The sequence below is a fragment of the Camelus ferus genome, chromosome 35, assembly GCF_009834535.1.
Source record: "Camelus ferus isolate YT-003-E chromosome 35, BCGSAC_Cfer_1.0, whole genome shotgun sequence".
NCBI lineage: Eukaryota > Metazoa > Chordata > Mammalia > Artiodactyla > Camelidae > Camelus > Camelus ferus.
The window spans coordinates 21,701,971-21,716,591 of NC_045730.1; the positions used below are offsets into that span (position 1 = coordinate 21,701,971).

The window sequence follows — 14,621 nt, forward strand, 5'->3', positions numbered from 1 at the left end:
TGGTTGCCAAGTTTCATTTTTGTAAAAATCACTTTGGAATTGTAGGCATTCATGAAAAGACCTATTGGAAAGTGGTTTAAATTATTATGATGATGATTTAATTGTTCAAAACAATTTTCCATTGGGAGTACTTTTTCCAAGTCATTTATTTCACTTTACCAAATGACCTTTCAAGAAGGTCTGTAACCCAGCCAAGATGTGGAGTCTGCAGACACGCTGGCAATGTTATCTGTCTTGTCTTCTCTCTCTCTCCCTTCCTTTATGAAAGTCCTGCATCTTATTAATTTAAAACAAAAGCTTCTCTTTAATTCCATCAGGCTTGTTTAGAAAAACAAAAACAGCACTTTTAAGTAGCCTACTGAGTATTTAATATGAAAAAGAACATGAAAGACTCAAATATATGTTATATAATATTGATATATAATCCAAAATATAATATGTAATGCATAACTATAACATGAATTACATATATGTTTCTTTCGCACAAATCTTAATTTCCAACTGAGGTATAGTGTTTTGATTTAGTCTCCCTTATGGGGAATCTTCAAAAGCCCTGGAAGATGCTTCTTTGCACAGAGTACAATTTAGTAACATTTCCTTGCTGTGCGCTGACTCGTGGTACCCAGGCTGTTTCAATCATCGAAATACATTCTGAAAAAAATTCTGCCCAGCGTGTTTGCATTTGCCTAGCGTGAAAAGCTGTGTTCCTTAGCATCTGAGTCCCCAAGACAGATGTGGGTTGCAGACTGACAGTCAAGCTTGTAGCCCCCTGTCCTACAGTCCACACTTCAAGGAGGGGACTCGTGGAGCCAAGAAGATGATGTGGACCACCTAACTTCCCAACCTGATAAAGAAGCTGAGGAAAGTAATAAAGGCAAGAAACAATCGGACTCATTGAAAATGATCAAACTCAACATTTTGTAGCAGCTAAAAGCTGGTGTGTTTAAAATTAAATTGACTCACTAACGGTCTGAGACTGTCCTGTGCCCTGGTCCTGAATTTCCCAGCCTCTTGTGACTCTGAACCATTTTCATAGTCATCTTGCAAATCGTCTCCTTTAAAAGTTTTTCATGGTACACAATGAAGTCATTTTAAATTAAATTTTTTTTTTAATTTTAGATCAGTGTATTATTAGAAATCACATTACAAAATTCATTTGCTATAGTCTTCTATATTCTATGCATAAAATAATTTAGCTTTTTCTGATGTATTATATGACACATGGTATTTGATTTACTTTAATTATGTAAGAAAAAAGGATGGTTTGGTAACAAGTTTCCAAATGGTACTGTACTGCAATTTGGGGGCTGATGTAGATTAAAATGTAGATTAAAATCTAATAACATGTTACATCAAGATTTGACTTTTTAGTAGCTGGTGTTTAGAATTCCTGATTTTTGCAGTTTAAAAATCAGCTGGTTCATTTTTATAATTGTTCAAATGATATGAAAGGAGTTTGTAGGCTGTTATTTGCAAGCCCTTGCCAAATAACACATTTTTATTAGATAAAAAGCCAAACTAGATAAATAACTACTATATTTTTTCTGTTTTTTAATCTTCATTTTTAAGCATTTGAGACATCTTGATGAGCTTGACAAAAACTTGGAGATTTGACCTGTGGATCTGGTGAAGGTCACCTGGAGGCAAATGTGCAGAATTTGCAAATCTGTGCTTCTCAGTAACTTACACTCTAACATAGGTTTTTTTTTTTTTTTTACTTCATGCCTTAAAACCAATGTCCACTTTGTGGTATAAAAAACCATCCCCAATATGCGGTTTAAAAAAATCAATTAAAAACTACACAATGCTTGAAACCGTGGTGTTTGGCCAAAAAGCATGGCTGTGCTGATTCTGGCCCACTGACCCCGGGCTCGCCTGTTAGGTGTGTCTGGGACCCTTGAACCATGCTGTGTCCCAAAGTCTCCTGTGGGAGCAGTGACCTTTGTGACTCACTGGTGTTCACAGATCACCAGGTAGAACAGAGGTGGAGAAGTACCAGGAACTCTGGTGTGGTGGTTAATGTGCCCGCCTGACTTTCCAGGGGACAGTTACGCTGACAATTAGATGTGTAGCTCCAGGTTTCAGGGCCGAGTAGGGGTGTCAGCTTGGAGTCTTAAAGTCACCTCACTGGATAAGGTCATCGAGTGAAACAGGGCAGAGAGGGGCCCCAGCACTGAGCTCGGGGACACCCCAACTTGAAGGGGTTGCAGGTAGCAAAGGGCGTGAGAAGAAATAACCAGGAGGGTTGGGGGAAAAGATCAGGAGAGCGTGTAGTCACAGAAGCCAGGAAGAGAAAGCAGTTCCAGGAGAGGAAGGTCCAACGTGGGACAACTGAAGGTGAGGATGAGACTAGAGAAGTGACTGCAGCGTGGGGCCACCTGCAAGGCTTGGGACCTTGACAAGAGTGATGTCAGTGGTGTGGCAGCAACTGTGGTGAGGAGAGAGCCGAGGGAGAGATGCTGAGAACTTCTGCCCGAAATTGCACTGTGATGGAGACCAGAGGTGAGCCACAGTAGCTGGGGGCGAGGCGGGAACTACTGTGGTGTCTTTTTGTGCGAGTGGGAAGGAGTCAGTGAGTGCCTCGATGATGCGGGGGTGGGGGGGTCAGGGAGAGAAGGGAAGCTGTCACCGCAGAGCTGATGCCCTCGAGAAGAAGGGCAGAGGAGCTGATTTGGTGGAGTGAAGATGAATTCATCTGTTTTCATTGTCTGCTTGTATTTTTTTCAGCAAGTCTGAGCGGAGGTCATCAGCTGAGCAGAATGGGTAATAATTGAACATAGATATTTTAAGAGGAGGTAAGTAGGTGCCACATAAGCAGGAGGGAGAGAAGGTACCAGGGGAGTAAAGCACAGGATGGCGTCGAGGGGAGACTGTGCTGGTGGACTTCAGGAAGAATGGTCGGCGGCATCACATGGCTTCTCTCAGGGATGTACAACTGCTCTGGCGAAGGCATGGATAACGGGTTGAGGACAGGATGGAGCTCTTCACAAAGGGGAGGGAGGTCAGTGGCTTGGAGGTGTGATAACATTCATGATTGCTAGTGTGGGGTCCTAGAGCAGGTGAGCCAGAGGGCCCAGTTATGGTGTCCCAAGAGAGAGAGGTTTAGAACCAAGCCAGTTTCTCCTGCATCACAGGTCTTCCTTGGTCACTGAAAGCCCCTTTGGCCAGGTGTGCCTACTCTTCAGAGCTTCTCAAATTTCACAAAACAAATATGGTACCCGGGTCATATCCCAGTGGGGCACATTTGGGTGACGTCCTCCAGTCAAACACATTCATGTGTCTGCGGCAAAACCATGAATTTTCACTCTCAGTGGGATGAGCAGAGGGCGTTCATGGTCCAGCAGCACGTCAGAGCAGTGGCCAGTGGGCCATCTGATCTCCTCCCGGTGAACAGCCAACAAGTGAACAAGGAAACAGGCACCTGAGCTATTTGGTTCGGGCTGGGTTTTCAGAAAGGAGGTTGTAAATACACCCTCCTCTGCGTCCCAAGCCATCTGACCGTTTTACCTTTTCTCTCCTCCAAAGTGACTTCACACACTCCTTGAAGAAAAGGGCCACAACACTCCACTTACAGGGTCACGGTAACGTGCTGTTCCTCTGAACGTCACGCGCGTGCGCACCGTTGCTCATCTAGAGAGTTCTACACACCACCCATGAAAACCTGAACCTCCTATAAACATAGGTGAGCAGAAGTAGACTCGCTTTGGTGGGGCCGGGAGGGATAGGGAGGTCAGCCCGAGTGCGCCAGGGCCGAGGACGGCCCCGTCCTCTGGTTCCCAGTCGTGGAGAGGAGCCGCCTGACAGCTGTGCTCCCGTCATCTTGAGAAACACTGTCTTCCTCTCCTTTCCTTAAGTTAGTGAATTGTAATAAAAAAGAAAAACCATAAAGTTGAATGGGCTGGAATATGCACATTACGCACCACGGTGTAACTGTGCAATTATCCACACTCTACCTGCTGGACTGCACACTGGAGAGTCAAACAAAGTCGTGGCTAACCCTGGACCAGATCCAGCAGGCAGATGAAGGGGGCAACCTTGACGTCTTGCCCAGGCCAGGGCAATAGATAACTGAGCTGGGCACGGGGTAAGTGAAAGCACTAGATGAGTGGAAGTTGAGATGAGGGGACAGGGGAGGGCAGAGCGCAGTGGTAGAGCATGTGCTTAGTGTGTACCAGGTCTTGGTTCAGTCCCCAGTACCGCCACTCAATAAATAGATTAACCTAATCGCCTCTCCCCCCACCCAAAAAGAACCCTACATGAGGAGGTTGACAGATGTAGGTTGGTTCCGAATGATCTCTTAGGATAGACTGTTAAAAAAAAAAAAACTTTTTATATCCTTAAGTTTCAATCATCTTTCCATGTTTCAAGCCATATATCTGGTGATGTTTTATCATGTTGTTGGAAGTACCAACCTTGTGGTTTTCTTTTATAATTTCCTGAAGCCTGAATCTGTGTTCCTTTAAGGTCTTTTTTCTAGCTGGACATTCCCAAACTGCCACAGCATTTGCAATGGTGGCCCATTAAGAATTTTATTTTTCCCAAAAGCTTAAGAAAACCCTAGAGGCAATTAGGATGAGGCTACGGAAACTAGTTAGCACTGCAGGTAGCGTTCCACCAAACACGTTCCAGGTGCGAAGAAGAGTGTGCAAATGTGGAAAGGTAGGAAGAGGCATGTATCCCCGGAGCTCATGCCAACAAGACAGAGGATGAAGGTGGAATTCATGGCAATGAAGGGCGGAGACGAATGTCGCCAGTTTTTCGGCTCCTCAGTGCTAGGCTGGGGAATCGGAATTCAGTCAGTCTGTCTGCAAAGACAATGCAATTGAGAGTTTTGAATAAGAAAATGTCATTATCATATTTATGTAGCTTTTCCCCTAGAACTCAAACCACTTCACGTTCTTCTGAGTCATTTAATCTGTCTACGGCTTTAGGGGAACTCAAGTTAATTTGAGTCCTTGTCCTAGTTTTTACTGACTTCCCAGACCTGGAATCTATAAATGAGAGCCTACTGGTGACTCAGACTCTCTGAACTTCATTTTACTTACATGTAAGTGGGGATAATAATACTAACTTTATCAAGTCGCTGTGGGGATCAAATGAAGGAATATGTAACCCACATCATGTCCCATGCAGCACAAAATAGATGCTCATTACGGGCCCGTTGTCCTCCCAGGCTTTCCACATCTTCTCATCATCAGGGTGCTAACATCAGAAAGAAGACACCCGCCACATGAACATTTTTAGTATGTCTTTATTCAACTTAAGAGACTTTTATATGGCCCATTGCTAGATGCTGGGAAGAAGATGAATCAAATAAAACCCCTCTTCTCAAGGACTCTGTAGCCTCCTAAGGAGGGAAGACAGCATCAGTAACCAGAACACACCCGACAAGAAGAATTAACCAAACACTAGGGAGCCCCGAGTGCGGCTCTGGGAAGACCCACCAGAGAGCGGGTACTTCAGGTCGGCTTTGAAGATTGAGGAGTTAGATGGATGAGCGAATCCCAGGCACCAAAGTGGGAGTTCCTAAAGCAAGACAGTAAGCAGGGCAGACCGGCACGTGACTCCAGAAGGACTATGCGACCAGGTTATTAAGGAATATATTTCCCCCCACCCCTCACAAATACTGGCCCATCTTGCAATACAGTAGTTTCTCAAGTCTCTCAGAGCATACTAGTCACAGTTTCTGAGTACTTTTTAAGTTGTTTTTTTCACTATGTTTTTCCCTTTGGGGTTGGCTTTGCTTTTCTGGTGTTTCGCTTTTGTGCTGCAGGCTTTTCTCAGATGCTTGGTGACCCATGGTTGGCCCTTCAGACTTAAGAACAAGAGAATAAGGAAGTTGCTTATGTGTCTGCCATTCTTTCGGGAAGGAAAGGATTATGTTTTGTTCACCTTTTTTTTGCTAAAACATTTTTACAAAGTTGGGGCACAACATTATAAGGACAGTATTTAGAACATAGAAATTGACCCTCTCGTTTCTGTCATCCTTGTTTGGAGTAAGGGCGACATTAATAATCAACCAGGAAGACTGAGTCAGTTCTGAAACTGCACCCTGTGATCAACAGTTGAACGGTGATGCTGGGAATCATGTGAACGGAGAGGTCTCCCAGGGAAAAGAGCAGACAGAGGGAAGAAGGGAGACAAGACACAAAAAGTGTAATGAAGTTCTTGAATGACCTTGAACAAATACCATCTGACATGATGAGCAGACCCTGTTCTGAAAATTAAACATGGAGCTCCCCCAATCCTGTATGAGGGGGTATGTTCTCCCCCATTTTACAGACGGGAAATTGAAAGGCAAAACCGTGGAGTGAGACTGCCAAGGCCACACTGTCAGGGACCGGTAAAGCCAGACTGTGTCTCCCAGCTGCCTATCTACAGCAGACTTTTAACCTCACAGACCTAACAATCATACATTAAGTCTTCAGAATTTAGAGCTGGGTAACGTTTCTTAGCAATTGGAATTTCCCAGTCATGGACGGGCAGGAGCAAATGACAGGGATGTCAGGAAGACATTTGCAGTGGTCAGTGAGTTAGATCTTCAAGACCTACGCCAAGTTCTCTGACGGCAGCTTTCTGCACATCGATGTATCTGTCCTCCCCAGACGGACCAGAAGGTTCCCAGGGGGTGCGGCTGACGTCTTCTACTTCCCTGCAGTCTTCTCCCCACATTGTCCTACCTACACAGTAAGTACAAATATTTGTCCATTCATTTTGAAACACTTTCCACAGCCAGGCCTTTGGGAACAAGGTCGATCATCTCTCATCTGTGATGTTCAGCATAAAGGCAACAGCACAGACTGATGACTTCTAAAGCTCCCTTCCAGGGCTGTGATATGGCAGGGGACAAAAATAGACAGGAAAAAGCACCGACATCCTTCTGGTCTTCTGTGGTAGTCGGAGAGTGTGACGCCAGGGCTTCTGATTTTAAAGGTTTTTTTTTTAAAAAGATAAAATGGAGTTCTGAGCCATTTTCAACATGGCTTATTGATCATGTCACCCGGGTCTTCTAAGCTCCACCCTGAAAATATAAGAAATAACAGATCGGCATTGGCAAGAGGAACTAACCTTTCTGACGGCCTCAAGGATAAGTCAGATATAAGAGCAAGCTGTCTAAATATTTCTAGATTACTACGTTAACCAGAAGAGCGGTCATAACGATTTTACAGAACAGTCGTTAGCAAGAAGAATGCAACTGAAAAATGGCAGCAGGGCTGGAAAGAATGTTTCTTCGATGCCCCTCTAGATTGTTGAAATCATTTTGAAATGATCTTTCTTGCTTCCAAACAATGGCGATTTGATACCAAGAGTAGCAAAAAAAACAGCGCTTTTGAGGCAAAAGCACTTTGCGATTGACTTTATCTTTGGATACATTATCCTGTTTTTTGAAGGCTAAATGAAAGTGAAAAAATTATTATTGAGCCCTGAGAGGAAGGGTAGAGGGAACTGAGGGTAACTCTGAATCTGCTCTTGAAGATGTTAAAATGGTACGTTGTATACAACCATTTTCATCCAATAGCAGAAACACAAAGGCATGACTCGAGGACAGAGAACCAGACGGCCTTGCTTGATGAGAAAAGTGGTAAGAGGACCTCCAGACTTAGAAAGCATCGAGTGAAACTATCCTAGTGAAACATGGTTGATTTTATACATTTTTTATTGCAGTAGAGTTGATTTACAATGTTGCGTTAACGTCCAGTAGTGCAGCACAGTGATTCAGTTATACACGTATGTATATTCCTTTCCATATTCTTTTTCACTATAGGCCATTAAAAGGTATTGGGTACAGTTCCCTTTGCTCTACAGTAGGACCCTGCTGTTTTGATTTTAAAGTTATAATGATAACTGCATCGACTGAGACAGCCCCTAACTTCTAAATCAGCCATTTACCAATGGAAGCAATCAGCTTACCTGCTGCTCCACCAGAGGTAACAAAGCCATCCCTGACCCCACTGATGACACCAGTTCCCTCTGGCCCTCTTCTTCTAATTGATGTCCTCACACACCCTCCTTCCTGGAGCCAGGACACCAAGCATCCCACCGCGTCTGGGCCCCCTACCTAGGAAGTCCCCCTGGCAGTCCCAGGACAGGAGCCCAGCTAGCTCGTCTCTCCTTGTTCATACCTATTGACTTAGAGCCCTTGCCCCTCCTGAAAACACCCAGGGCTCAGGTCACCCAAGTCCCCACAGCTCAGAGCCACCAATAATGGAAGTCTAGCTTCATTAGTGTGAGTTTAAAATGTCTTGGTGGACTGGCCTGTGGTCTGCCTTTTATGACATCGGTTCATGCAACATTCTTACCAACAATTTTGAAGCAGATCTCTAGAGTGTGACCCATATTTGGGCTAGGGACCACACATAATAATAATTGCCCCACATAAGCAGCAGGAGCTGAAATCACAGAATTGAAAACACTCCACCAGGGAGAGAAGAGGAACTAAGATATTGCGAACATATATTTCATGGTTGTAGCTGTAGAAAGGGAAAGCAAACTGGTCCAAAAAGAAGTAGAGGAAGAAGGTGTTTTCAGCGAACACGCTAGCTAATAATGCTGTGGTGGGAGCGCCTGTAAGCACCCCGCAGCCTAACAGCTCCCAGGATCCTCCGGGGCTTTGGGAAATCGAGTTGCTGGAAGTACAGTGGCTTTTGTGTCTAGAATGTCTGCTTTGCTTTAGGCTGAAAAGTGTGTCGACGCTAGAAGCTAAGAATCACCAAAAAGGAAAGGAAGCAAACAAACACCAAAAGATAGCCCTCTTGGTTCTTCTTTTAAAGGAAAAGCACCAGAAGGAACAGGACACGAACCAGGCCACGGCACCATGTGGGTCTGAACTGAACGGAACAGTCTGGAGGCCACCGCTGTGCAGAAGGTGCGAACACAACAGCAAGGCTTTGACCTCGCACTGTCAGAGTGTTTGTGCTTAATTACGGAAGCCCTTGGAGGCACCTCCCTTTCCCTCTCAAATGTGACGAGTCATCAGGAATGGAATTGCCCGGTCGTGGGATTAAGACCCAATCAGGGGCCACTGTGGTTCTGACCGGGCATCCCCTTCAGGGTGGACAGAGTACCACTCTGGGGGATTTTTCCATCCACCAGAGTACGCCTACCTGGATCTTTACAGACGTGGCCTTCAATGGAGGCGATGATTGCCTCATTACCTGCAGGCTTGTTTTACAGAGAAATTGCCAGGGAGCACAGAATGGGGAAACTCGGGAGGGACAAGATGAGGGATTTTAAAGTCAGGATGGTCAATACAGCCTCAGGGGAAAAGGTGGACTCTTTAGGGGCCTTTATGAAAATTTTTATTTATACTGTTCTCTGACAATTTTTTTTCAATTGAGTTATAGTCAGTTTACAATGTGTCAATTTCCAGTGCAGAGCACAATTTCTCAGTTGTACATGAACATACATATATTCATTGTCGCATTCTTTTTCACTGTGAGCTACCACAACATCTTGTATATACTTCCCTGTGCTGTACAGTATAATCTTGTTTATCTACTGATAACAGTTTTTGTTAAGGGATATGATTGTTAAAATCACAGTCAAGGTATGCTTTGTTAAACGGATGGAGCGGTTCCTCTCTAACCCCCTCCTGCTCTAGGCCAGCACATCACTGAAGAATATTTTTTATGTTCATGACAAAGCCCCTACACATCCTGGATTTCATAATACTGAGAATGTTTGCTGGAGCTAGCTACAGCTTGAGCAGCATGAGCCCACCCGGTAAGTCTATGAAGACCCCGAAACTGCCCAGAAAACTTATCTATCAAAAGCAGCAGTGTGTGGTAGGTGGAGCTTCCAAGTTTATAAGCAAACCTGCCATTAAACTCAAGTTTGCTCTGAAAGATACTCTAAAAGGAATCTACACTTGGTATAGACGCTAGAGGTGATATAAAAGGAGAGCTACAATCAAAATAAGTGATCATTTGTCTTTAACTTGACCTGGAACCAGTGACACACCACCACTGCTCCTGGAGGGGACCAGGACTAGAGCACAGAAACCCAGTTTGGTACCCAACCTGCTTCCATCGACAAGGATGTCTAGAAATGAGAAGGCTTCCAGGACCCCAGCATCACATGATCAGAGAAACATACAGAAAAACAGCTGTGCTTTAGCCCATATTTTCTCAGTGAATCTTTTCCCTAACCTTATAATTTTGTTAACTCACAAATATCCTTCATGAACTAAGTCCTCCTCTTCCCAGCTGAATAGAACTACTGACTCGCCCTATACTTATGAGAGGTCAGGCAGAAAAGAGTTTGGATGAGGGGTGTCTGTGTGCTTTGTGGTTTCTTTGTTTGATTTTTCTCATGGTTTTGATCATCCCCCGCCATGCCTCTCATGGTACGTTATTTTATTATCGTGTTTCTTTGGAGAGCTGACAGTATACACAGATGGACACAGGACACACTCCCCCTGTCACTTCAGAGGCTCACCATCCATGTTAGGAACACAAACAATCCAGAAAGAAAATATACTGAGAAGGTCTCCAGTCTCAGAAGCGTAAGAGAGCCCTGTTGGTGTGAGCTACGCCATGTGAAGTCCTGGTACAGCCTTCCCCGCCATTCAAGACATTCAAGGTCTCACTTGACCTTGGATGACGACACACCCACTCCAGTGTTGTTTAAAAACTGCTCACCAGACAGTAGAATCACTTGGTTTTGCAACTGATAAAGTCCTAAAAGATGACTTCATTCAACATCTGTCTTTTACAGGCATAAACCTTGGCGGCCCAGCAGGATAAAACAATGAATTGAGAATGACCCAGCATCAGGTAGAGTGGGGACTGGACTCCCAGCCCAGTGCTCTGAAGCTAAGTCGTGCTTTCTGTTGTGTGCTCCCATCCCCATTGAAGCTTATATATATATATATTTTAATTGTAAAGGGGAACATTTAGTAAAAAGAGAATGAAAGAAGCTGGTTCTACAGGTATGTGGGGATTGTTTCCAGTATATTTCAATATAGTCACCTGTTTTGTGTTTTGTTTTTTTCTAGCATCCTGCTGGGCAATCTTTTCTTAATTAAGGTTGATTTACTATGTTTTGTTAGTTTTATGGTGTACAGCATGGTGATTCAGATATATATATATTCCTTTTCATTATAGGCTATTACAAGGTGTTGAATATAGTCCCCTGTGCTGTATAGTAGGACATTGTTTATCTATTTTATATATAGTAGTTAGTATCTGCAGATCCCAAACTTCTACTTTATCCCTCCCCACCCCCAGTACCCCTGATAACCATAAGTTTGTTTTCCATGTCTGTAGTCACCTGGTTTCGATTCTTTATTTTGTTAACATGATGTATCACATTAATCAGTTTGCAGATACTGAAAATCCTTGGGCGCCTGGGATAAATCTCACTGAATCGTGTTGTATGATCCTCTTGATGTGCTGTTGGATTCAGCTTGCTAAAATTTAGTTGAGGACTTTTGCGTCTATGATCGTAAGCGATGTTGGCCTGTAATTTTTTCTTTCCGTGATATTGTCTGATTCTGCTAACAGGATGATTGGTGATGTTGGCCTCCCTCATAGAATGAGTTCGGAAGCAGTCCCTCCTCTGCAATTTTTTGGAATCATTTGAGAAGGACAAGATGTTAACTCTTCTCTAAATGTTTGGTAGAATTCACCCATGAAGCCATCTGGTCCTGGACTTTTGTTTGTTGAGAGACTTTTTTTTATGACTGATTCAATTGCATTACTGGTAATTGGTCTGTTCATATTTCCTATTTATTCGTGGTTCGTGGAGTTTAACATACCTCAAGAAAACGTACCACACAAGATTTGCAGAAGAACATACTGTTCCAAGCCTTTCTTTTTATGATCTGATTGATGTTCATTGCAAACTTTGTACCTAGAACCCACCAATCATGTCACCCTAAAAACTTTCACTTGTGGAAGAAAACATATTATTTTATTATTAAGTCTTAGACTATGTCTTCATGGTAATCTCCCTAGAGTAAATATGTCCTCATTGCCCCCTCAAAAGCAGCTTAGAATTTCTGAACCCCAGTGGTTTTACCCTGACGCTAGTGTGCATACGTGTCTCATTCAACATCCGTATGAGGGAATCCTGGAAGGTTCCTCACCTCAGTAAACCTCCCCCACTTGCAGAGCATGGCCCCTAAAATCTCACCATTCTGCGGGTTGAGTACTGGGCTCTTACAGTGATCTATTTCTGTAAAGGTCTTCGTGAGGAAATAGAGAGGAGAGAAAAAAATGCAGGACATTCACCAAAAAGATGATGGAGTTAAAATGAACTCCTTCGAACCTATAATGAAAAAGAGTATGACTAAGAATATGAATACATATGTATAACTGAATCAGTATGCTGTACACCAGAAGTTAGTTGTAAACTAACTATACTTCTATACAATCAAAAAAGAAGAAAGAAGGAAAGATAGAAAAAGAAAAGGAAAAAAAAGGAAGAAATGAATCACTTAACATACAGGGGAAAAAAACAAAACAAAAAAAACCCCAAAACCTGAATAGCAATATAGTAATTGGGAGACTTTTTTTTTTCTTAGAGATATACTGGGAATGAAAAGATGGCTGTATTAGAAGATATATTAAAAAGTAAATAACAACTGGTACATTCAGGACTGCCTTAAAATAAAATTTTAAGTTTAATGAAAAAACAAACTCCTTCACCTGCTTTATAATTTTTACAGAGAGTTAACCCTGAATGAAGTACTATCCTAAGATTTTGAAATAAAAACTCTGGACTCACGCTGCCTGCCACATGTGAAAAAGGTGAAAAAAAATCAAAACAAAGCAAAATAAAACAAACACAACACACTAACATCAACCCTAATAAAAATGAACTGAAAGTTTCGTGCAGTCTCACTTGAAAACAACTCAGTGAAAAAGAGAGGGGTCTTCTAGGGAGCGGACTCCTGTGGTTTCTGTGGCCTGGCATCCCCTCCCCTTTCCTCACGGAATCCAGAGGCCCTCTTTCTCTGGGAGATACCCTCTCTTGCATGCTGTCTGTCACATGTCCTCATGGCCACAGGCAGGGTGGGCCAGTGACCCAGGCTGGTGAAGAGTGGCCCACCTCCCTTGGGCTGAGGTGGGAAGCCTCATAAAAAAAGACCAGCAGGACCCCCAGGCAGGGCCACTACTCTCCTGCCAGCACCATCTGGTTCCCTGGCCCTGCGGCTTTATCTCACTTTTGCCTCTGAAACTGCTTGCTTCTAGGAAAGTGGAATTTACCCCTAAAATTCTGTTGGTTCCCTGAGCTCACTCCTGATTGGTTATTTCTCTCCCTCCTGATTGATTCATTTCTACAAAGCTTGTTCCTAATTAGTCAACTTCTGTTATATCTTACTTGCATATGATGTTGCAAAGCGTAAACTGGCAGCCTATAAAAGCCTGTGTACACCTACAGACAGGGTCCAGAGCTTGGAGTGTTAACTCTTCTGGGCCTGCTGCTGTAATAAACCTGAGTTCTCCAATCCTCCGAGTGTTGCTTGGTCTCTCGCCTGGATCCAGGTTGCTGTCACAACTGAGCTATAACACCGAGCTGTAATACATTTTTCTACAACAGGGCACCTAATCCAACTGGAGCCAATCAGAATTTTACTAAAGACAATGACATCCCCTGGGGGAGGGTGGGTGCCCTGCCCTGCCCTCAGCTCAGAGCAGCTGTGACCACCTGGTGCCTCTGCCCAGAGTCTCTTCCTTGCTAGGGAGGGAAACCAGCTCAGATGAAACACAGAAGATGTCCTGTACACTGGCACCAGCTGAACCTTTGGCTCCAGCCCTGCCCAAAGCCAAGTCTATTCCTTGACTTCCCAGTTAGGACCATTAAATTACCTTTGTGTATCACGAATCCAGATTTGTGTCTTGATAGGCAGCGGACAACCCTGATTACCACACACACCTGTGTCCTGAATTGACGAGATCCTTCCTGTTTCATGTGACAGGAAAGTCCCTACCTTACAGCTACCTGAGAAAAGATGTTCACTTGACAGGATCAAGATGAACAACAACTTCACGATAGCAGAGTTGGTCAAAGAGAGAGAACTATTTAAAAACCCAAGGCAGACATTTTCAAATTGAGGTCAACAGAACCTTCAAAATCACCGAGATGGGCGTTTGCTTTGGCAACAACATTAAATTTGAGTATGTCTCAGTCAATCTGAGACTCCAAGTGAAATCTGAGTGTGTTTGACAACATACAGTCTATGCCTCAATATAATCCCACAGTCTGTAAAATTAGAAAGGGGTTTTAAAAAAAATTCCAGTGGAGAAATGTGCCTTGTATACCAGACTAGAGACAACAGCACAGTATGAATTTAAGAAACCATTTGACCTCATAAAACACAAGCGATTGACTATTACTGTCAATTTTCTCTTTTTTTTAATTGAAGCATAGTTGATTTACAATGTTGCGTTAGTTTCTGGTGTACAGAATGGTGATTCAGTCATACGTATATGCATATTCTTTTTCATACTCATTTTCATTACAGGTTATCACAAGATATTGAATATAGTTCCCTGTGCTCTACAATAGGACCTTGTTTATACTGTGACTTTTCAAAAGAACAAACCAATTGTGTAAGTTAACTTTATTTTCTGACAAAGCTTTACTTCCAACTTCCATAGGATATGAAGCTAAAT

The 14,621-nt window shown here is 43.3% G+C and overlaps 1 long non-coding RNA gene across 1 annotated transcript; it reads left to right on the plus strand.

The window, feature by feature from the left end:
* Positions 1-2,842: 2,842 nt before the first annotated feature.
* Positions 2,843-12,641, plus strand: LOC116661528. Its single transcript, XR_004317413.1, has 3 exons — positions 2,843-3,682; positions 10,717-10,775; positions 11,505-12,641. It is a non-coding gene; the product is annotated as an uncharacterized LOC116661528 (long non-coding RNA).
* The last annotated feature ends 1,980 nt before the right edge of the window (positions 12,642-14,621 follow it).